This window comes from Typopeltis vanoorti, chromosome 22 (assembly GCF_054136105.1).
Source record: "Typopeltis vanoorti isolate ZY-2024b chromosome 22, IOZ_Tvanoo_1.0, whole genome shotgun sequence".
Taxonomy (NCBI): domain Eukaryota; kingdom Metazoa; phylum Arthropoda; class Arachnida; order Uropygi; family Thelyphonidae; genus Typopeltis; species Typopeltis vanoorti.
This window is the reverse complement of record NC_143570.1, coordinates 97,412,953-97,439,121: the sequence shown is the minus strand read 5'-3', so window position 1 is coordinate 97,439,121 and position 26,169 is coordinate 97,412,953. Positions and strand designations below refer to the sequence as shown.

At 35.8% G+C, this 26,169-nt stretch overlaps 1 protein-coding gene across 1 annotated transcript in view; it reads left to right on the top strand.

The window, feature by feature from the left end:
- Positions 1 to 26,169, top strand: part of LOC150094582 (voltage-dependent calcium channel subunit alpha-2/delta-3-like) — a 1,537,934-nt gene that overhangs the window by 1,005,792 nt on the left and 505,973 nt on the right. The gene's annotated exons all lie outside the window — the stretch shown is intronic.

Here is a 26,169-nt window from a genome sequence, read left to right as displayed (position 1 = left end):
GTAGAAGGAGCATGATGATAAAGGCTTTCAGATTTGGTAATAGCATCATAAGAATTGATTGCAAGTGAGATGGCTTATCGGCCTCTGGTTGAAGAGAGTGACTATGTTGTTTTATCTTGGACAATGAATAGACATGCAGGAATATCAAAGAGAAAGGAGTTTATATGTTTTTTTTTATTATCCCATGGTATTATTACACCAGATCATAGAGGTCAGATTCATGTATTTTATAAAGCACCTTTTTTGGGTTGTTATGAAGTTCACATTTAGAAATATTCATATAAGTTAGTAAATGCAGTGGTGATGCTTCCTCGATATTACAGATTTTGCAGATGGGGAAGACTTTTATGCCATTGCTAAACTTGATTAGGCTTGTGTGGCCAGTCTTGTGGCGAGAAATCATGGTAGTGACACAGCGATTAAACTTGGAGTTGATGGTAGCTCCTGGTTTTTCTGCTGAATACCGGTGGTGAGTATGTCCTGGAGAATCATTCTTTCTGCATTTTCTTTTTGAGTAGTTTTAAAATATCAAAATCTGTGGTATCTCTTGATGTTGCAGCCATTTGTGCTACTTCATCTTCATTTTCATTTCTTTTTGTCGGATGGAATCCATTGAAAAATTATTTTGGAATTTTTATGTAGTTTGTTTATGTTTTTTGATATGTCTCTAAGTATTTCTTGATGGCTAGTGTAACAATACTTAATAACTTGAAGGGCTCCTAAGGAATCTGTGAAAAATATAAATTCCTTTGGGTTTTGTTTATCCAAATGCTGCAATGATGTGTTGATGGCTATTAATTCTGCCTGGTATGAGTTGCATCCTACACTGTTGGTTGTTTTAGTTCTATATTTTGAGAGCCGTAGATAAGTACGCCACTCCCCGAATTGCCATTTGGATTTTTGGAACCAACTGTGTAGATCTTTATTGAATCAGGTCCATATTTCATTATTTTTGAAAGAGATAATGATCTCAGAATTTCAAAGTTTTCTAGGCTCTTTTTCTCGTGTTTCTCTATTTCAAAATTAATAACTATATTTTTCCTGTCTTGATTTGGAGGAAGTGCTGGGTAGTTGGCTATTTTATTTGGACAGTCTAAGGGAATTTTATTTTTCACGATTTTATTCTGGAATTTTTCTTTATTCTGTTTGTTGGTTGCCCCTTTTTAAATTTTGTAAGATTTTTTTGCCACCTAATATTCAAAGGAACAAGGCTGGATTCAAATTCTGCTATTTTTCCAGGAGTTGTATTCCTCAGGCTACATATGATTCTAGCTGCATTTTCTGAATTTTTGTATGATTGTCTAAACTGGTTTGTGATGTTTGCATTCAAATGAGTGAAGTATATTCCATTATGTGTCAGATAATAGAGGTGTATGTGACTTTTAAGGTTATAGCATCAGCTCCCCACTCTCTATCAGAGATAAGTTTCATGATATTTAGTCTTCTTTTTGCTCTTGACTTGAAATATCTTGATATGTTTATTAAAGCTTAATGATGGATTCAGAGTAACTCCAAGGCATTTGGGGTTTCATTAAATGTAATTAGTGATTGTTTAGCTTAATCTTTGGTCTCCACTTTCTGCAGTGGTATTAATGGTAAATGTACAAATTTCTGATTTAGTATGGTTGATTTTGATTTTTTTTAGTTTTGATAGTATGTAGATAAACTTTCAATAGCTTTGCTTAAGTGACCTTCAGCTGTTTCTAAGTTATGAGCTGAGAATAGGATCAATTAGGCTGGCCTGGTTGGCCGAGTGGTTAGTGTATATGCTCTCCAGCCAAAAGGCTGTGAGTTTGAATCCTGCCTTGGGCATTGATGTTTGTGATTGTCTGTAAAAATACTAGTGTTGATGGTCAGTAGATGGTGTTGACGTAGATGATATGGTTTGCTGTAGTTGGTGGAGATGGGAGAGTGGTCAAGTAGGTGCCCACCTTTGATGAATCTTTGAACTCCTTGGAGGCATCACATAATCATCATCATCATACGTATTAAGGATTTAGGCCTAGTATGGCCTGTTCCGGCCTTAGAAGTCATCGTTGAATCGTTTAAGAGGACGTCCTGGTTTTCTTTTTCCTAATGGCTTGTACTTTAAGGCTTATTTTGGTAATCTTTCTGTTTTCATTCTTTGAACGTGTTCCATCCATCTATGTTTATATTTTTTAATTTTTTCTATTACTGGTTCATGGTTTAATTCTTTCATAATATCTTCGTTTCTTTTGTGATCAAATAGGGTATACTTTGCAGTTTTTCTCATAAACTTGATTTCTGCTGTTGTTAATCTTTGTTTGTCTTTTTGTTTTATTGTCCAGATTTCGCTTCCATACATTAAGACCGGTAGGGCTAATGTATTGTATACTTTTAGCCTGGTTTGTTTTTGAACTAGGTTTGGTTTAAATATAGAGTTAATTACTCCTGTTATTTTTAAATATTTTGCAATTTTTATGTTTATATCTTTTTCATTTTCATAAGTGATCATACATCCTAGGTAGTTAAATGAATTCACCTGTTCTAAGATCTTGTTATCTAATACTATTTTAGTTCTTGCTGGATCTTGTCCTTTAAAGGCCATAGTTTTTGATTTTTCCGTTGATATTATCATACCATAATCTTTGGATATCTCATTTAGATTTAAAATAGCTTTCTGTAAGTTATCTTCAGAATTTGTAATTATTATTTGGTTGTCTGCAAAGAGGAGAGTGTTTAAGTTAACTGTAGGTGAAAGTTTAATTCCTTGATGTAAATTTTTACTCCATTTTATTATTATTTCATTTAAGTAGATATTAAAAAGAGTTGCTGAGAGAGGACATCCCTGTCGGACCCCTTGGTTTATCTCTCTTGTATATGATAGCTCATGATTTAATCTTATTTGTATTTGATTATTTTCATATATACTTGTGACAGCTTTTAGGATATTATTTGGTATTTGTCTTTCTTTTAATATGTTAATTAATATGAAACATATTAACTTTGTCAAATGCTTTTTCAAAGTCAATAAATGCAATATGTGTTTCTAAATTATATTCTCTTCTTTTCTCTATGATTAATTTTAGGCAGAAGGCTGGGTTTATACATGATCGTCCTTTTCTAAATCCATTTTGTACCTCTAGAATAAAGTTTTCGGAATATTTCATTAGTTTGTTATTTAAGATTCTGCTGTATATTTTGTAACATGAATTTAGTATACTGATACCTCTATAGTTTTTAGGGGCATCTCTGTTACCTTTCTTAAAGATAGGAATCACAATTGCTTTTTTCCATTCTATTGGGGAGATACCAGTTGAGTAAATTTTATTTAAAAATAATAAGAGTCTTCCTTTGAATCTTGTTCCTGCATATTTATATAGTTCTGAACCTAGCTTATCTTCTCCAGGTGATTTTCTGTTTCTTGTTTCTTTCAGGCTGATTTCTAATTCTTCTTCAGTTATTTCCTTTTCATTTTCATTAATTGTTTGCCAGTTGTCTTTTTTAAAATATTTGTCTGTCCACAGTTCTGTGTAGTAATTTAGAAATTCTTCTAATTTCAATTCAGTATTTAATTTTATGTTTTCTTTGGTATCTGCATTTAGGTGTTTCAAAATCTTATATACATTGGGTCTTATTTTATATAAATCATGTTCTAAATTAGAAACAAATTTATTCCATGATTCTCTATGTCTTTTTCTGACTTCTCTTTTAGCTATGGCTCTTATTCTTTTATATTCTATTTCATCTTCTAATCTTTTACTGCTTAACCATTTGTGATAGGCTTCTTTTTTCTTTTTGATTATTTCTTTGATTGTATCATCCCAGATTTTCAGTTTTTTTCTTTTATTGAATTTTTTGGTCTTTTCTAAACTTTCATTTGCTGCTGCATTTAGTATCGTTTTTATATTAAGCCATTCTATTTCTATTTCTTCATTTTGTTTCTTTTATCTAGATACTGGTTAATTCTTTGTTCATATAGCCATTGTACATTTGTGTCATTCAATAGTCTATTCTAGTTTTATAAACAAATGTTTCAATTTTTCTTTCTGTTCTTGTTACTTGTAGCCATTTAGGTGGTAATCTTAATTTTATTTTAACAAGGAAGTGGTCACTGCTTATTTCATATCCTCTGTGAACTCTAACATCTAGTGAAAATTTTGATGTCTTTTCATTTAATATGAAGTAATCTAATATTGATTTCCATCCTCTTGCTGCCCAAGTATATTTATGTATGTCTTTATGTTTATAGAAGGAATTCATTATTTTTTTATTTATTATAAACTACAAAGGCAATCAATTTTTTACCATTTCTGTTTAGAGTGTGTTCTCCATATATTCCTATATTATTATTAATTTTCGTGTTTCCAATTCTTGCGTTTAAGTCTATGCTAAAATTATGTAATCATTTTTATTTATTTTATTATATATGTTTTGTAGCTGATTATAAAAATCAATATTATCCTGTTCTCTTCCTTCTTCTTGGTCATATAAACCAATTATTGTTAAATAGCCTGTATCTATTTTTATTCTAGCTTCTATTAGTCTCTCATTCCATAATTTATAATGTTTTAACTGTTTTGAAAGGGAGTTATGAATCCAAATCATGACCCCTGCTTGTGCTCTTTGGTCTCTGTCGACTCCACTGTATATCACATTAAAATTTTCAGTTCTCATAGTTCCTTTTAATTTCTTTTTTGTTTCAGTGATTACTGCTATTTTAAAATTTCTTTCATTTAATAACTGGTCTAATTCTATTTCTTTATATGCTATTCCTCTTACATTCCAGTTTGCTATGTGTATTATATTTTGTCGTTTCCATTTTCGTTTTCCCTTTTCCATTCCAGTGTCGTTTCCCATAGATTCAATCCGATTGTCTTTTTCTGTCAGCTTACAAGTATGGTTATGTTCTCCATGTCGGGGGGCTAGCCTGACGATGGAATAGTTCAGTGGTAGGGCTGCTACCTTAAGGCTTCTGAACTCGCCTTCTTCCGAATTTAAACCCATAGGAGGAATAGGGTATATTGAAGGGGAAAGGGTAGATTATAGAAGAAATATAGTAAGGTTTATAGAGAGGACATAGTTGTAAGGCCAGAAATGAAAAGATCCCATGGCCCTCGAGTACTCTAATAGCACAAGGGCCATAAAGAGTTGACTGATAAGGCCTTATAGGAAAGATTAAAGTAAGTGGGTCTTCCTCAAAGTAGAAGAAGGAGAGGATAGATCCAGCTAGGGGTCCATGGAAGTGCCGCTTCCCTTACAATCAAGATGATTGCCCCTTATGGCCCTGTTGGTCCACGAGTCCTTATTCAGTATATTCAGACCACCCCACCATATATATATATATATATATATACACACACGCATGCGCATGTACACACACACACATGGTGGGCTCCCCTATCTGCCACCCAGGGGACGCGCTCTCTGGGGGTTACAGGGTCCCCTGAGAGTGCATCACATAATAATAATAAATCAGCAAACATAACTATCTTTGTTTCTTTATTTATATTTTATCTTATATTTTAAGAGTAAGAGAAAGTTGTTTAAATAGATTGAAAAAAGAGGTGGGTTCAAAATACTGCCTTGATGGAGTCCCTGTGTGATTTTCACTTTCTTGGAAGAAGTATTATTTATTCTAACTTGAATTGTTCTATTTCTTAGAAAGTCATAAATCCCGTTTAAAACCTTTCCTTCTATTCCAATATGACAAAGCTTGGAAAAAGTTTCCGTCTCCAGACCTTGTCGAAGGCATTGCTAAAATCTATAAAAGCTGCAATGGCGGATTTGGTAGGTTTGATCTGGAAGTTATCCTGAATTGACTGGGTTAAGTAGAAAAGTTGACTAATTGTAGAGTGATTTCTTCTAAAGGCAGCCTGAAAATATGGTAGGATACTACTTTTGTTTAGATAGTAGTTCAAATGTTGGAGTATCATTTTTTTCCATCAATTTGCCTAGAATTGAAATCAGTGAAATTGGGCAGTAACTTCCTGGTTGATCTTGAAGTTTGTTAGGCTTTAAAATTGGCATGATTATGTCTGTTTTCAGGCTTTTGGATCTTTTCCTTGTTTTAGGCTATTGTTTTATAAGTGAAGTAAGAGAAAGCATTCAAGAGAGTTCCATGAAAAGTGCTCCAATGAAAATCAGCCCAATTTAATTATATCTGCATCATTCAAGATATCTACAATGATGTGGTAACATCTGTAAGAAGTTGCTGTGGTGACACAGAATATTTCCCAGTGAGAGTTGGACTACACCAGGGCTCTGCCCTTAGTCCATATTTGTTTTCATTGATATTAGATGATCTTACTGAATTGGTGCAGGGAGAGGTGCCACAGTGTATGATATTTGTAGTCAATGCAGTTTTGATTGAGCACACAAGAGATAGGATTAATTTAAAATTGGAAGAGTGAAGAAAGGCCTTGGAATTAAGATTGAGTTAATTAAAATTGAGTTAACTAAGGGATTAAGATTGAGTAGGACAAAAACAGAATATATGGAGTGCTTTTTAGCAGAGAAATAAATGATGAAGAGAATACCTTAGTAAGTATCGAAAATTATATTTTGGAGGGGAAAGAAAAGTTTAGGTATTTAGGTTGAGTGTTACAGAGAGAGAGATGGTGAGATTGATGAAGATGTGACTGGTAGAATTAGCACTGGATGGGTAAAGTGGAATCAAGCCAGTACTGTTTTGTGTGACAAGTGTGTCCCGATTTGTCTAAAAGGAAAGCTTTATAAGTTAGTTGTGAGGCCTGCCATGCTGTATTGTTCAGAATGTTGCTCTGTAAATAAAATACATGAGCAAATGATGAAGGTGGCAGAGGTTAGAATATTAAGGTGGATGTGCAGAGTAACAAGAAAGGATAAAATTAGAAATGAATTTATCAGAGGTAGTTTGGGAGTGGTAGCAGTAGTTGAAAAAATTAGGGAAAACAGATTAAGATGGTTTGGACATTTTGAATGGGGCTCATCAACTGAAAGTGTAAATAGGACTATGAATCTGAATGTGGATGGGAAGAGGTTGACCGAGAAAAACATGGAGAGAAGTGGCGAGAAGAGATATGGAAGAGTGTGAAGCAACTGAAGAAGTGGCACAAGATAGGAAAGAATGGAAAAAGAGGACTCGCAAGGCCGACCCTACAAGAAGAAAATGTGTAAGTGAAGTAGCCAATCTAGGACTAGGAAAGGAAGATGCTTGAACATAATTCCTTGTATGTTATCTGGTCCACATGATTTATTTATATCTAGTCTCTCCAAAGCATCTCTCAATTCAGAGATTACAAACGAATCCCAAAATAATTTTTTCTTATATTTTGGGGAATTTGCAGCGTTTTTCTGCTGTCAAGCCTGTTTTGATATTTTATGGTCTTTACTATTATTCATCTCTAGTTTGCTTTTATTTTGAAAATGAAAGGCCAAGGTATTTGCAATCTCCATGTCTCCAATTTTGATATTTCCATCTGGATCTTTTAACGTGTTAGTCTCATTTGCCTTTGGTAAGTCTTTTTCCAAAGTTTGGTATCTGAAACGTTTGGATTTGAGTTGTGGCAGAATTCATGCCACTTAGTTCTTTGTAGTATATTATATTTTGTTTAATTTCAGCATTTGTCTTATTGTACTTGATCCTAGTGTTTGGAGATCTTCCAGTTTGTAAGATGTTAAATAATTCTTTTTTTTTTTTAGTTATTTTACTGGCAAGTTCATGGCGAACTTTTGTAGTTTGAGAACTTTTCTCCTGTAGTCCTTTGGGATACTATTCTTTGCTGCATTTAGGATAGTATTCTTCCAAGTTGTGTAGTCTTTGTCTAGGTCATCATTATATATATGATCTTTTAGCCTTTTTGTTTACTTCATCCTTATAATTCTCCCAATTTGCCTTTTGGAAGTTCCAATGATATGTTCCTTTTTGGGTGGGTCTGGTCATTTTTGGGTTTAGGTTAGTTAATATTGGGGTATGGTTGCTTCCTACTGATTCCAGAACAGACTCAGATAGCTTTATCGTAAAGATCTGGAGACAGCAGTAATATTATTATTATTATTATTATTAAGACAGACCTCCAGGGAGTCAGAGACTCATCAAGGGAGACTGCATACTACACACACCAGCTATCATACTTATTCTTGAATTCATTCACACTGTTTATACTCACAACATCCAATGGCAATCCATTCCAATCATGCACCACACTCTAAGAGAAAAATCTAGCCCTCACCTTCTTCTTAGCAGCGTTCATTCTCAGCTTCCAAGGATGCCTTCTTGTCCTTTCCCGACCCTCCATAAATTGAAAAATTCTATCAATTGAAATCCTGTATGACCCTTTCAGAAGTTTGTAATTCTCAATCATTTCACCCCTCTTTCTCCTATTTGCTAGTGTCTGCAGTCTACAAATTCTCAGTCTGTCTTCATAATCAGTATATCACAATCCTGATATCATTTGTAATACTCTCCTTTGTGCTCTCTCCAATACATCAAAATCACAACAGAATCTAGGGCATCTTTTCGTACCATAAGAATGAGATAGGTAAGTGGGTTCTCCACTGTTGAGGGTTATTAGTCCTGTTTCATCTATGAAATTACTCAGGTTTTCTCCTCTTGAGTTTATTTCCTCAGAACCCCATAATAGGTGTTTGCTATTCATATCTCCTAAGATAATAAAATTTTCTTCAATGAGATAGGATAGGCTAGAAAGATTTAGTCCAGGTTTGTTAGGAGGATGATAACAATTGAATATGTTTAAGGGCTTTTTTCTTGATTCCAATATTTGAATTCCTTGTATTTCAGTTCCTTCTGCTACTATATCTAGTTCACCAACTTTATAGGACAAATTTCAAATTAGTTTCAGAAGCCCTCCTTCAGTTTTGGTCAGTAGGCCTATCTTGTCATATGATATCATGGTTTTTAATGTTTAGTCTGCTGGTTTGTCAAAGTTTGGTTTCCCAGATGCAGATAACAGCATTATGTTTGTCAGCTAGTAGTAATAGTTCATTTAGTTTTTCTTTGCTTGCTGGAGTAATGATACCATTTAAATTGCATTGGATGATATTAATATTTCTTGTAATGGGTTCAATGATTTGCTCATTTCTTGACTCTAACATCATCTCCAAATCAAGAGTCGCTTCAGCTGCCCCTGTATGTGGGGTAACATAATTATAATCACTAAAATTTGTCTCCATGATAAAAAGAATGCTGCTGTTGTTAGATTATCCAAACACCATGAAGATTTCACAGTCAGACTTTCCCCTCTATATGGAATTATAAGGTAGGAAATTATAATAATCTTAGAAATCAAATTGGGACAGTTCCATAGTTGAAGAAATTGGAAAGGTAAGTTATCACCAGTGTATGAAAGAGATTATGGAAGAGATATAAGGAGAGCGGTGGAGAGCAGATGCACGAAGAATATCAGGCTCAGGACAGGAAAGTGACTAGTATGGTAAGGAAGGCAAAACTGGAATATGAGAAGAGATTAGCCCAGAGATCCAAAGAAAATCCTAAAGAATTCTTAAATTATTCTTATGTTATGTTAGGAAGAGAAATGATTGTTGAAGAGTACTCTGCTAGACAAAGATGGAAGTAGAGTGGCTGATGCAGAGGACATAGTGGAGTTATTTAATGAACACTTTATTTGGGAATTTCATTCCTTGAGAAATAAGCTTAAATTCTATAGGGATGAGGCAAGTTTGAGGTTTAGAAGTGCAAGAGGAGAATGTGTTTCAAATACTGAGTACTCAGGATGTCAAAACAGCAATGGGACCGGATGGTATTTTGCCACAGTTTTTTCGGGAATGCATTAAATACAAGACCTAGAACCTAAAGAAGTCTGATATGAAAAGGATAGCTTCTTTTGAGTTGTGATGTTTTACAGAAGGCTGTTGATATCATATACTGAAAGGCAGATAAATAGATGGATGCTAGAAAGGATGAGTAGACTTTAGGCTCCTTAAGGATATTGATTGAGGAAAGATGAAATCCTTCGGACACATTGAAAGGATGGAAGGAGTACTTCTCAGACCAGTAATAGAAGGTAAAGTTCCTGAAACAGCAGGAAAGGGTAAGACCATGAATGATAGGTCTGGATGGTGTGTGTCTGGATTGTCTGATCTTCAGAGAGTTGAAACCTCTAGAAAAGCATACAACAGGACCACATGGCAAGGACTAGTGTAGCACATCACCAAGCATCTGGGTGACCATATGGCATCTGTTGATGTCCAATAAACAGATTGTTCACTTTTAGATCTATAACCAGTTATACCCAAGCCACTTGTTGGTTGTGATTTTCTCAACCCACCTGTCCTTGCCCAATCAGCTTTATTACCTCTTACTACATATATTCACTGATTCTCAACTATCCCACTCACATTCCGATCTGTTTTATTTCGGTGTTGAATACAAGAAATGGAACAGATCCATCCATACATACATTCACTACTACTCCCTCATCCACTTTCCCTATGCCATGTCTTCCTGTCCACCTGGGCTTCCCTGTTTCACTGTTCTTGTTGTATCCCATTTTCTCTTCATCTTTTACATTACTAGTGTTTCCATTGCAAAGCACTTCAGTCTTTTCAGTACCAATCTCCTGATCACTGCATTTTACTTCTTACTTCTGATCTCTTGCTTGCATCGCTTTCTCCAGTGCACTCACTCCAAAGATATTCAAATGTAATCTATCATATATAATTCTTTTATCCTTCAAATAATGCCTGACTGCACTCCCTCCTCCTCACACAGCTCTGCCAGCATGCCATTCATGATTCTGACTCTCCATCTCAACTTATCATTGTCATACCCTGGCACAACTCTGACAACCTTCCCTCTATACTGTTATCATTCACTCTCCTCAATAACCTCCTGATATCTTCCTTTTTTTTTTTATTATTATTTGTCACCTCCAGGGAGTCCAAAGACTCATCGTGGGAGGGCATCCACTCTGCAACTCTGCTTCCCCAACTCACAATTCACCAACTGACTGCAACTACACCAACGCCATCTACCGCTGACCACCACTGGTATTTCCACAGACACTCACAAACATCCATGCCCACCGCGGGATTCGAACCCGCAGCCTCTTGGCTGGAGAGCGGATAAGCAAACCACTCGGCCAGCCAGGCTGGCATCATTACTTATGTCCACTTAAATCATTTCTCCCCATGACCATCACTATTTCTCTTGTTGATTTCCTCCTCATATCAAAAGCATAAATTATCTTATTCATTCTCCTCCTAAATAGCAGACCTTATGGACGCTCTCATTAACCAATCCTCTAACAATGGAATCTCCATACACCTCTATTCTCGAATCACTCATCACCTCTTTACCCTTTTTTCTTTCATTTGCACACTCTCTTTTGTATTCACTAAACGTCTAATATCATTCTGCATATTCATCATTTCGTTTTTCATTTTGAATAACTGTTTCATCAAATGTTGTGTTCCAACAATTTCACTTTCAGTCGCTCATATATTCTTGCTACCTCTCATTCTGCCACACCTTCCTACCATTTCCTCATTTATACTTCCTTTCACTCCATTATCACTTACCATCACTTCTTCATTCTTGTGTCTTTCAGTCCCTCAATCTAACCAGCTTTCGTTCCATTTCTATTATTTTCATTTCCGCTAACTTTCATTCCTTCAATCTGTTTTGCATTCATTAACTCATAGTCTAACATAACATCACATTTTCTACAAACCCATATGTTCTCTTGTCTCCTGTTCAGTTTCTCCGTATACACATTCTGCCAATCACAAATTCAAAATCACAATTTTGAATCTTGCCTTCTTTGAATAGAACACAATTGTGATACTCATGCGATTAACCATGCAGGTGCCGACCAGTGAGAAAATTAAATGCAATTAATAAAACAGATTTTTCAAAAATGGTTCAATGTTGTGCATGTTTGAAAAATCTGCTTTATTAACTGCATTTAATTTTCTCACTGGTTGGCACTTGCATGGTTAATCTCATGAGTATCACAATTGTGTTCTATTCAAAGAAGGCAAGATTCAAAATTTCAATTAATAAAGTCAGTAAAAATCCCCCACTAATCACATACACACTAAAATCAAAATCAAAAAACACATCATAATCATCATCATCAAATTCCTGACATGTACCTAGGGGTGTACAGGATTTGATAGTACTACATGAAAAATTTACATCATTTCTAACTTCTTATTTGGGGCGCTAGTGAGCCAAGCACTGCAGATGTGATTTGAAGAGCTCCTGATTCAGATAAGTTTTACTAGGAATAATTAAGTATATATGCATAATTGTTTGAGTAAGAGCAGCTGTAAACGTTGTACGCCACCGGTATTATTAGTGTGGGGGATTTTTCTTGCCTAAACTAAATTACGAAATCTTTATTATTAGACCTAGTAACCTGCAGAGAGAAAAAAAATGGCGGTGGCATTGTCATTCCATGATTTTAATTTAGATTTCAGTCGTTTCGTTAAGTGTGAGGTCTGTTATGTTTATTCCTTCGATTACATAAATGATTTGTGGATGTTTAGTGCAGATGTGTGGAATGAGTTTGAGGGATGAAGTGAGCTGTATGACAGCGATGGACTGCATGAGTGGTTATGGTGTGAGTCGCTTGGAGAGACTGCTGCTGGAAGGTAGAGAAGTGAATAGAGAGAATGAATCAGATCGAGAGAGGAGTGATGTGGAAGAGCAGGAGAGTAAGACAGGAGAGATTGAAGAAGTGGAAATGAATGGGGAAATGAGTGGTATGAGTATAGAAAATGAGAGAATGGGTGTGTAAGAGGAGCAGGGAAACGGGGAGGCTCAGTGTGGACAGGGGTACACAGCGTGAGAAAGGTGGATGCTCCAAGAGGAGGTGAGAGCATGTGTAGGCAGGAAAGAAACGGGATGACCAGGGATCAAGAGGAAACAGATGGAATTGAAAAGGGTTCTAAGATGAAGAAGCAGATAGGAAAATGGCCCCAATCCAGCATGGAGAGATCACATCGAGTGAGTGGTATCAGTGGAACTAGCTGTAGATCCAGAAATGAGCTGTTATGTTTGTATACGAATGCTAGAAGTATAAGAAACAAGGTGGATGAAATGGTTGCACTAATTGCGTCTGTGCACTCAAAGATTGTCGGAATAAGTGAGACATGGTTAGATGAGAACGACATCCTGACAGGAATAGAGATGGAAAGGTATGATGTGTTTCATGAGGATAGAAGGGGTAAAAAGGGAGGGGGAGTGCTATTGATGATAGAGAAAGAGTTATGTCCATACAAGGTAGAGATGCAAGAGGGAAATAGGGCCAGTGGTTTTGAGGCAGTATGGTGTGAGATAGAGGTGAATAGAATCAAATACTTGGTGGGATGTTGTTATAGACCTGGTAATGTGGATGGTGGTGATAATGAAATGTATAGTCAAATAAGCCAAGCAAATAAGAAAAGAATGATCATTATGGGTGATTTTAATTATGGCAATATGGACTGGAATGAAGAGATAGCAACTGGAAGTAAAGAAAATGAGTTTCTTCAGTTTTTGAAGGATAACTACCTCAGACAGTATGTAACAAGAGGGCACACGAGGATTAAGAGTCTTGGATTTTGTCATCTCATCGGAGGTTGTAATTATAAATGAGGTGTCAAATCATCCACCAATTGGTGAAAGTGACCATGAGGTGATTACCTGGGCGGTTACCAGCAGTGCAAGGACCCGTGTAAAAAAAAAAAAAAGGGTATATGTGGAACTACAAGGGAAGGGGCGTGATTATGAAGAGCTCAGGAGACAGCTTGCACATGTAGCATGGAGTGAGTGGAAAAGAGATCAATGCAGCTTGGGGGATTTTCAAAAACTATTTAGTAGATGCAATGTCTAAATGTATACCACGGGTGAGAAGGTTAAATAAGGTAGGTGTGAGAGGGATGAATAAAGAGATTAAGCATGCGATACAGAGAAAAAGGGCATTGTGGAGGCAGCATAAGAGAAGTGGAAGTAACCAATTTCATGAGGTCTACAAAAACCAGGCAAGGAGGGTGACTAGGTTGGTGAAGTAGGTAAAGAGAGGTATGAACAGCAGTTAGCTAATGAAGCCCAAAAGAATCCTACAGAGTTCTTTCGATATGTAGCCAGCAAAAGAAAGAATGATTATGGAAGGATGACATTGATTGGAGGAAATGGTATCTCCACCACACATTCAGCTGTTGCAGAATGTGTGGTGGGGATACTTAATGAACAGTTTATAAAGATCTTTCAATCTTGTGAATGTGACTTCATGGAGAGATTGAGAGCAGTTGATGATGGGGGAGGAGAGACTGACTGTAAGTGAGCAAGAGGTGTTTGGGGAGTTGAGTAAACTAGATATAAATAAGTCTATATGGCTTGATAATATATCACTGCATATTCTGAAGGAATGTGTCAGAGAGTTGACACCTGCCTTGACATATTTTTTTAATACGAGTCTTGCACTTGGTCAAGTTCCTAAAGAGTAGAAGGAGGGTAAGATTGTGCCACTTCATAAAGGAGGTGATCGAACTCAAGCATCAAACTATAGGCCTATTTCTGTGTCAGGTGTTGTGGTTATGTTGTTGGAGAAGCTTGTGAGAACTAGGATCCAGAGTTGGGTTGACAACAATGGTATTATCTTTCATGGACAGCATGGATTTACTAAAGGGAGGTCATGTTTTAGTAATCTACTTACTTATTACAATAAAGTGACTGCTTTCTTGAACAGAGGAGAAGGATACACGGTAATATACTTGGATTTCGCAAAAGCTTTTGATAGAGTACCTCATGATAAGTTGACAGTCAAACTATAGCAGATGTGGTTGGATATTAGATTAGTGCATTGGATTGGAGACTGGCTATCTGATAGGTATCAACAAGTTGTGTATGGGGGTGCGATATCCAGGAAAAGGAAAGTCAGTAGTGGAGTGCCTCAGGGGTCTGTTTTAGGGCCATTACTATTTAACTCGTATATTAATGATATTGGCAAGATTTGGATGGAGATATTCAGTTGTTTGCAGATGATGCAAAGTTGGGACGAACCATAAAGAGTAGTGAAGATGTTGTGGCCTTGCAAGAAGTCTTGAATAAATTGAGTGATTGGGCAAGCAAATGGAGATGTGAGTTTAATGTTGCAAAAGGTAAGGTTTTAAAATTTGGAAAACAAAGATGGGATGCAGAATTTATGCTTGGTGAGAATATATTGTTGGAAGTAGAGGAAATAAGAGATCTTGGGGTGATAGTGGATAAGGATCTAAAATTTAGGGGACACATCGCCAAAATTGTGAAGACAACACAAAGACTTCTGGGAATGATGCAGAAGAATCTCCCTACTTCTACACTGATGTGTAGAAGTAGGGAGATTCTTGTTCCATTGTATAAGGCTTTGATTAGGCCACACATGGACTATTGTGCCCAGATTTGGTCACCTGGTTTTCAGAAGGATGAAGAGATGTTGGAAAGGGTCCAAAGGCAACTGACTAAGGTAGTTTCTGACTTCTGGAATGTTGAGTATGAGGAAAGATTGAGAAGTGTAATTTGCAGAGTCTAGTGGAGAGAAGGAAGAGCGGAGATATGATTGAGACCTACAAGTTGGTAAGGGGTTGTTATAGGATCAATGGTGGAGAAGTTCTACAGAGAATAGTGGGAGAACAGGGGAGAACCAGAGGTCATCCCTGGAAACTGTATAAAGAGGATGTGAGTAGGGGAGTGAGAGGCAGGATTTTTTCGTTCAGAGTTGTGAATGATTGGAATGCCTTGCCTGAGATAGTGGTGTCTGCAAGGAGTTTGAGTGTGTTTAAGACACGGTATGAGGAGATATATGTGTGATAAAAGGACCTCCCAGATGAGTCTTTGACTCCATGAGGTCTCTTTTAATAATAATAATAATTATAATTATCTGCAATTTTCCTCCAAATCAATATGTTACCTGTCAAGATGCCAACATTGACAGATCTTGTATTTCTATCTTCTAAGGCACTTTTTTCTGTATCAATCCACCTATATCTTGGTCTTCCTCTCAATCTTTTTCCTGCCAACTCCTGGCAGAGAACACTTGTTTTGCTTAATCTTTCCTCTCCCATTCTGTTTAAGTGACCATTCCACCTGAGATTAGCTCTGCTAACACATTCCTGGACACTAACAACATCAAGTTCTTTCCTAATATCCTCGTTTTTAATATGATATTGCCATTGATGCCATCTGTTCATGCCCCTAATCTTTCTCAGGACTCTCATATCTGTGGTTTCTAGTCTTTGGTCAAGTGTTTTACTTTGACCCAACTCTGAGATCCCTAAGTTAAAACTGGTTTGAACACTGTCTTGTACACAGCTAATTTAGTGTTTTGACTAATTTCTCTCTTATTCCATATAAATTTATTCAGTTGACTTCCTTTGGTTCTGTTGTCTATTTCCATATTTAATTTACCATTTTCCCAAAAACTGTGCCTAAGTAGCTGAAATGTTTTACTTGTTCTATAGGTTTTCCATTCACAGTGCAGTTGATATTTTCAATGTTTCTGCCTATTTTCATTGTCTTTGTCTTGTTTTTGCTGAACAAACATCAATAAACACTAAATTAAAAAATAAATAACAGCATACTAAAATTCAAGCAATATCGCTAATTACTACTGGCCAGATTGGCCGAGTGGTTAGTGTATCCGCTCTCCAGCCAAAAGGCTGTGGGTTCGAATCCCGCTATGGGTATGGATGTTTTTGATTGTCTATGAAAACACTAGTGCCGTTGGTGTAGATCAGCATGTCAAACTCGTTTACCTCCAAGGGCCAAATTAAGAATTATACATCAAGCCACGGGCTGCAACAGAAAAAAAAATCTCGAAATAAAGAGGAAACAGATTTTTTAATATTGACATTAGAGTATATAAGTACAAAATACAACTATGTTACAAATATACATATAAAATATAATGTTTACATATTTAAATAAAATTTTACATATAATTTTTTTGAAGAAACTTGACAATGTTTTTCATTAACAAAATCTTCAAAATTTGGTTGAATTTGTTGAGCTGTAGTTATTTTCAATATTCATTGCATATGCTGGTCTGTTAATCTTGCTCTTTCTGCAGTTTTATTATTCTTTAAAGTTGAAAATAGTTGTTTGCATAGATATGTGCTACCGAACATAGATAAAATACGCTTAATTGCCCATAACACATTGGGGTATTGATCGACTGATAAATAATTATAGAACTCTGGAATTCCAACATCCATATCTTTTTGTTTTAATACGTAATCACATTGAATTTCGATTAATTCCAACTGTAAATTGTCATCAACAGTTTCAACCTCAATCGATAGAGGAGAAGTAAATAGGTGAAACTGATTTTATTTTCATATTTCTTAAAATCTAAAATTCTTCTTTTGAATTCATCTTCTAATAACTTAATTTGATTGGCATATTCTGAAAATTGCAATTCAGGCGATTTTTGTAATAATGATTGACAAAATTAAAAATGGGATAAATTTTCTCTTTGAATTTGTTTTTGCCAAAGTAATCATTTCTGTTTGAAAATGTTAATATTATCAAATAACATGGTAACTACTTGATGTTTGCCTTGTAGCTTAAGATTAAGTTGACTAAGGTGACTTTTAATGTCAACTGAAAAAGCCAGGTCTGTTATCATTTATCCTTTATCATTGATCATTTTTTAATATTTCACATTCATAATTTTTTGATTCTAAAAAAATGGTAATTTTGTCCAACCATTCAATGAATCGCTTTAAAACTTTATGACTGGAAAGCCATCTAATTTCTGTATAATGAGGTAGATCGCTATATTTACTTTCTATGACTTCTAGAAAGTTACGAAATTGGCGATGATTAAGCCCATGTGCATGAATATAATTTACACTTTTACTGACATTTTTTAGGACATATCCAATATTTAAAATTTTGGAGCATACTGTTTTTGCTAATGAATAATGCAATGAAAATGTTGAAAATTATTATTACCTTGTTCTTTGAATTTTTATTTTAAATTTGTAACAACTCCTTTAAAAACACCAATCATGGCAGGAGCACCATCAGTTACAAGACAAACTAGCTTTTTTAACGGTAAATTGTATTCATTCAAAACTTCCATAAGTGCATCAAAAATATCAACTCCAGTGGTTGTATAGTGCATAGAATAATTTCTAGAAGTTCTTCACTTACTTTTAAGTGCATATCATATCCACGAATAAAAACAGCCAGCTGAGAGATATCCCATACATCTGTACTTTCGTCAATTTAAGGGAATAGGTCTGAAATGTTAGAATTATTGATTTTACTTGATTCCTTAAGTTCCCAGCTATATTATCAATTCTGCTAGCAATAGTATCCGAGATAAGCTTATATTTTTAAATTTCTTTAATTGATCAGGACACAACACTTCAACTGCTTTAATAATACATTCGTGAATAAATTCCCCTTCAGTGAATGGTTTCGACTTGCTTGCAATTAAATGTGATAACAAATAACTGGTTTTTACCATAGCTCTATTATCTTCGATAAGTTTGGTAAATACACTTTATTGATTTTGAAGTGTCAACTTTAATTCTGACAATTTATCTTCACAAAGTTTTGCAACATATTGGTCATAGTTTTCTTTATGATTTGTATTGTATATTCTTTGCAAACTGCAATAGAGTTTCTATATATCAGGCATAATTTTTTTTCCTTGAATACAAAAATATTGTAACTCCCATTTTTCTTGAAAACTACAAGGTTCTTCTTCAATTAATCGTTTTTTACTCATAATGGTTGAAGGTTTGACATTATTTTTATAAGTTCTTTATTAATTATAAAGAAAACACTACACTTTCTTATGACTTAAAAATTGCTAACCGCTAGCCTCCAATTACTGTGGTCAGTGGATGTAGCCACGTATGTAGACTTGCTCATTAAAATTCGGTGAAATTCAATATTTATGCAGTGTGTAACAAGATGTTTTGAAATGACAAATATAACATTATTTCCTTTAGAAATGGCAGAGTAGTTTGCCGCATAAAATAATCTTAAGTGGAAATGTTAATTTTTTTTAAATATATTTATTTAATTCGATGTTGTCAAACTTTGGTTACAAAGTTTGGCGGGCAGCATGTTACTTGTCATTGGGCCTCGTGTGGCCCACGTGTTTGACATGCCTGGTGTAGATGATGAAAGTAGTTGCGGTTCATTGTAGTTGGTGGATTGAGTGGTGGAGATGGAGAGTTATGGAGTTGGTGCCCTCTCTCAATGAGTCTTTGGACTCCCTGGAAGTGTGTCATGTAATAATATTACAAAAATAGCACATCTTTTCTGGAGCACTTTTGTAACATTACACATGTTGTGGCCCTCTGCCCTCTGGAATGGTTGGAAAAAGTTCCATGTTTGAGCTCTAGAATAGAATTTCTGGACTATATAAAAAAGAAATAAAAATATAAAATGACATTATTTTAAATTAAGGGGATAATTAAATTAAGATGTGCTATAAAGATATAAAATCCACATTGTTTCAAAACCGAATAAGAAACTCGAAGATTGGAATCGAATCAGAGAGTTTCATGCCGAATATAGAAAACTATAAAGTATCGGCAAACACTAGCGTGAGCTAATGCAAGTGACCCTAGTACGTAGTACAATATCGGACAACTCGTTGCAAAGGTGGAGAAAGTTCAGATCGCTATTCTTAGGTATTTTCCATAATGTAAAAACACATTTCCTAGGAAATGTATGCTGTTATTACATTATGGAGGGAGGTCACTACCCAGACCGGTTTCAGCCTTTTTTGAGGCTTCATCAGTGGGTCACTTGCATTAGCTCACGCTAGTGTTTGCCGATACTTTATAGTTTTCTATATTCGACATGAAACTCTCTGATTCGATTCCAATCTTTCTTATTCGTTTTCTTATTCTTATTCTTTTTTAAGAGTTTCTTATTCGGTTTTGAAACAATGTGGATTTTATATCCCCTTAATTTAAAATATTGTTTATATCGCCGAAATGAAGCTTATTAGCTCTTTATATTTAAGTAATAAAATGACATTTTTTAAAAAAATTGCAAAAATATACTTAGCCCACACACGATATCAAATGTAACTCCTACACACATAGGAGTTGCATTAAAAAACAAAATAAAAAACGTTTGATTTTTGCACCACTTCCTAGTATTTACCACTATCCTGTTCTTTTGAAATTAATAATGGAAAAAACTCACGTACAAAGATTATTTAATAGTATAATTTTCACTTGTGTGTCACAGGCATCTTCAGTACATTAAGCTCAAATTAAACAATAACTGACAATTCCAAAAAGCGCCACCTAAGCAGCTGGTGTAAGATAACTAAAAAGGTCAATAACTTTCCTTAAAAAAAATAAATAAAATAAAAAAAAAATATAAAAAAAATAAAAAAATAATAAAAAATAAAAAAAAATAATAATAAATAAATAAAAATAAAATAAAATAAAAAAAATCAATACAATAAAAAGTTAGGAAAGATGAGCTGATTTGTAAAGTACTAACTCCCATAAAGGGGATAGACGTAAGCCATCGGATCTGTTTAAGTTAGGAGAATGAAGTAGAGTTTCACATGTTTCTTTATAAAGGCGTTCCATGAGAAACTGACTTTTGTGAAGAACTTTTGTCTTTCTCCAATGAACTCTGTGTCTGGTGAAGATGTCATGTTCTGCAAGTCCAGACTTTTCAGGTTTAAAGTATTCAATATAAGATTGATGTTCTTCTAGCCGAATAGAGGCAGATCTTCCCGTTTGTCCGAAATAAGATAATCCACAAGAGCACGGAATCTGGTAGACACCTGGATGATTAAGATGTGGAAGCTTGTCCTTAGGAGAAGTGAGAAAGGTGGAGATTTTTCTAAACGGTCGAAAGGCAACAAAAATATTCAGTGGTTTTAAAACTTTTGCTATACGTTCACTGATGCCTTGTACATAAGGGATAGTAATGCGCGTTATTTCTTCTGTGTTTGATGAGGAAGACATATTAAAACTACTCGAAGTTCTTTTAATGAAGATTCTTATAACCATTAGATAGAAAGGAAGAAGTTATATATTATAGTTCTTTCTGTAAAAGATCGTCTGAAGAACAAAAGGAGTGGGCCCGATGAACCAGTGTTTTAATAGTTCCTGCCTTTTGACTGGGATGGTGATGAGATTCTGCATGGATATAATGGCCTGTATGAGTCTTCTTTCTATAAACTGAGAAATGTAGGTTATCATCTGGTTGGCGAAGAACTAGAAGATCTAAAAAGGCTAACTGTTTATTTGATTCTACTTCTAGGGTAAACCTGATCCTAGGATGAAATGCATTTAACTTAGTGAGAAATTGTTGAAGTTCATCAGAAGAGCCATTCCATACAGCAAAAATGTCATCGACATATCTGTACCAATGAGTAGGTCTGGGAGAAATGTTGTCAAAGATACATTGTTCCAAATGTTCCATAAAGAAATTGGAGATAGCAGGAGAAAGAGGATTACCCATTGCTGTTCCTTTAATTTGTTGATACAACTTATTTTCAAAGGAAAAATAACCAGAATTTATTACAAAATCAAATACGTTTACAATGTCTGAAGGAAATTCCTGTTGTAGTAATTCAATACTTTCCGAAAGAGCCACATTTGTAAATAAAGAAACAACATCTAAACTGATCATGATATCAGAAATGTCCAAATGAAGATCTGAAATTTTATTTTTGAAATCCAAAGTATTTTTTATATAAGTATTAGTTCTTCTAGTTGAAGAGGAGAGTAAATTTGATAAAAATTTTGAGATTTTGTAAGTGGGGCAACCTATACAATCTACGACTGGTCTTAACGGAATGCCTGGTTTATGAACTTTTGGAAGACCATACAATCTAGGTGGACGACCGAAGAATGTTTTAAGTTTTTTCTTTTGATCTTCATTCCATGTAGATACATTATCTATAAGAGAATTAAGTCTCTTCAATTGACTCCGGGTAGGATCCAACGTAAGAGGCCTATAAGTTGAATAGTCGCAAAGTAAAAGAGACATTTTTCTCTCATATTCCTTCCTATCTTGAATCACTACAGCCTTCCCCTTATCAGCTTTCGTAATAATTAAATTATTGTTATTCTTCAGTGATTTCAATGCTTTAAACTCAGAGTAAGAAAGATTAGGACGAGGATTAAGACCAGTCGTAGATTGGTCTTAATCCTCGTCCTAATGCAGCAGGGGATTTCAAATTAAACCGATGCTTGTGTACCATGCAGAAAATCCTAGAGCTTTTAAAAATGTATCAAACAATAATCTCCAGTGTTGTGGCATTCAAATAAGAAAGCATGGGTCACAAGAGTTTTATTTCAAGATTGGTTCACCAACTATTTTTGCCCTACAACAGAACGTTATTGCAGAGAAAAAGGATTAGATTTTAAGATTTTATTGATCTTAGATAATGCCCCCTGCCATCCGACTGGTCTTTCTGATTTAAATGAAAATGTACAAATATCTTTTCTTCCACCAAATACGCTGTCGGTGATCCAACCAATGGATCATGGTGTCATTGTGACATTTAAGGCCTATTATTTGTGCCACACTTTTTCCCAAGCCATAAAAGCTACAACAGGAGAAAATGTGCCTACTTTAATGGAATTTTGGAATAGTTACAACATCAGAAACGTTATCAAAAATATAGACGAAGCATGGCATGAATTAATGTCAAGCAATATGAGAGCAGTATGGAAACATATCATACCACATTGCGCAAATGATTTCATTGGTTTTGAAACTCATCTTGCTGAAGTCACTAATCACATAGTGGAAATTGGACAGCAACTTGGTTTCAAAGAGTTAGATTCCGTCAATGTAATTGAGTGCGTTGAATTGAACACTAATGAACTGGATAACGAAACACTTATTAACATGGCAAACAGTCCGGGATATCGGTGGAACCGATTACTTGGACTATGCGAGGTATTGCTGTATATATCAATGAGCCATATCAAAAACACAAACCCACAAAAATAAAAAACGCTATGTATGCTTATCAATTATTTTTATCTATTAATGAATAAATATAAATAGAGAGTAGGAGTAAGATAGATGAATTGTTAAATCAAGCAGCGTTACAAACAAAGTTGTTATGGAGGAAGTACAAGACAGTTTGCAATGAACAGATGCTTGAAGAATATATAAAGTGTAGGTCAGAAAAGTGACAAGCATGGTTAAAAAAAATAAAAAAATAGAATGTGAGAGTAGATGAGCCACTCAGATCAAAGCTAATCCAAGGGAAGTTTTCTGCTGTGTGGTAAGCAAGAGTCAGAATAATTATGGCAGGTTGATGCTGGTGGATAGTCATAGCAGCGGAATAACAATTGCAAAGGATATAGTGGAATTATTTAATGAATACTTCATCACTGTATATCATATTAATGTGAATGATGCTGTGCAACATGTAGAAGGGAGACAACAATTAGGAGAATTAAAGGTGAAAGAATCTGAGATGTATCAAGTGTTGCGGGGATTAGATATAAATAATAATAATATAAATAATGGATGACATATCACCATGCATTTTTAAAGAATGTGCAAAAGAGCTAGCGATGTTTTTGTCTTGGTTATTTAATGAAAGTCTTGCAGTGGGGAGGGTTCCTAAGGAGTTGAAAAAAAGGCAAAATAATACCTCTCCACAAGTGTGGTTCGAGAACAAAAGTTTCCAATTATAGACCATTTTTGGAAAAAATGGTTACAAATAGAATACTAGATTAGGTTGATCAACATAACAATCTCTATGATGGTCATCATGGTTTTTTGAAGAGCAGGTTTTGTTTCAGCACTTTATGTTTCGACTAATGTTTTATGATAAGGTGACGAATGTGTTGGATTAGGAGAATCATATACAGTGATATTCTTGGACTTTGCAAAAGCATTTATTATTATTATTATTATTAAACAAGACCTCATGGAGTCAAAGACTCATCTAGGAGGTCCTTTTATCTCACACACATCTCATCATACCGCGTCTTAAACACATTCAAACTCCTTGCAGACACCACACTCTCATGCAAGGCATTCCAATCACTCACAACTCTGCACGAAAAAAACCTGTCTCTCACTCCCCTACTCACACCCTCTTTATACAGTTTCCAGGGATGACCTCTGGTTCTCCCCTGATCTCCCACTATTCTTTGTAGAACTTCTCCACCATTGATCCTATAACAACCCCTTACCAACTTGTAGGTCTCTATCATATCTCCTCTCTTCCTTCTCTCCACTAGACTCTGCAAACTACATCTTTTCAATCTTTCCTCATACTCGACATTCCAGAGGTCATTTGATAATTACCACATGATAAGTTGGTGTACAAGCTGCAGAAGATAGGAATATATAGTCTATTGGTTAGGTGGATTGGAGATTGTCTCTCTGAACAATACCAGCAAGTTGTGTATGATGGATGGATGGATGTTTGTGAAGTAACTTCACAACTAGGCAACTCGTATATAGAGGCTAATGACTCCGCATCACTCGCCTTAGTATCCCATAATGCAAAGCACATATCCTTGCAGACATGTATAATGCTATGTATATTATGGGAAGAGTTACTACCCTTACTAGTTGCCCAGTTGTGAATTTATTTAATGCGCAAAATTTGTTTGTTTGTTTTGGATAAAGGATTAAACCAAGAATATAATTTCTGGGCATCTTTCATTTATAGTATAACCAAGTGGAAAAATTGTCAGCATCTATCTCTAATCCAGAATATTTTAGTTTATTTATTTATTTATTCATATGGAGTTTCCTCCCCTTTCTCCCCCATCCCTATTGGGGCAAGTTGAGCCCCCTCATGGGGGTTAAGTATTTATGGCTGTAGATCCAGCAAACCGGGGCCGGTTTGCCTGCTTGCGGGATGAAAACCCCCAGATAAACTGGGGGGGGGGGGGGAATTGTGCTGTCCATGCCCAAGACTGGCTAACTTAGCTATGGCTGAGGAAGATCCTTAAGCTCCTCACGGCAGCGGCGGAAATCGAACCCAGGACACTTCTTCCGCAGGCATATGGTTATGAAGCGCAAACCCACTAGGCTAACCACGCGGTAGTATTTTAGTAATAAGGTGCGGCACCTTTTGGCTAGCATATAGTATATATGGTATATGGAAATATGATTTCTGCATTACTTCATTAAGTGATACCGTTACCTCGGTATCACTTCTGGGTCTGTCTCCCACTGATGAGACCTCAATAAAGGCTCTGGCTCCCACTGATGACATCTCAGATTTCGACAAGATAAGTACTTTGGTTTTCTTTTGTTTATTTTTCACTTTGATTTCATTTTACTGGTGGTAGTAGTGGTTTCACCCCTACTAGCACTGGTATTTTTGGTGTAAATCTTGGGATTTCTGGCGGTGTGGTTGGTGTCTGCATTGCAGGTTTGCTTTTGGTAGTGTCACAGCCACCATTTTGTAGGGGCTCAAATGGAGCATTTGCTGGTGATGTAGGGTTTTACTCCACCTTAGATAGAGGTGCCAATTCCTTCAAGGGTGCAGACTCTATGAGTTGAGGTTCCAGAATATGAGGGAATAATATGGGTGACTGGAGTTTTGAAGGAGATGGTTGCTGCTGGTAAGATTTGTCCCCCCCCCCCATGTGGTGGAGGGAAGTGTTTAACTGTGGTTAAGGATGCGGGGTGGACTATTGCAGGGTTTTGCTTTCAAAGGTGGTGTGGTTGTTCCTGTTATGGAACAACTTCCTGGTTGGAAGCCAGGTTGGAGCAGTGGAGGTTGAAGGATTTCCGATATGTGTAGAGAGCAGTGATGATATTCTTATGCAGATGTTTTCAAAATCAGGTGAGATAGTGGCATATGAAAGGGTTTATCAGGTAGGATCCAGACTGGCTTTCTGGTGATGTCACCTTTGTAATGGCTGTAAGGGGCCGGAAAGTGGTTTGCAGGGGACAGGCTTGAGGATTCATGGATTGAGGACCTCGTTGGGTTCTTCCAGAGTCTGGAGGTTGGGGACTTGCCACTGACACTTCACTGATCATGGCATCGCCTTTCTGTGTTGCCTTATTGAATGTGCGAGGATTCCACATGGATTGAGGACCTCGTCGGGTTCTTCCGGAGTCTGGAGTTTGGGAACTTACCACTGACACTTCACTGATCATGGCATCACCTTTCTGTGTTGCCTTATTGAATGTGCGAGGATTCCACAGGCAAGTTGAATAGGAAGCTATATGGAAGCTTGTGCTGCAGAATCAGGTTTCAGGTTTTTGTTTCTCAAAGAGGCAGATGT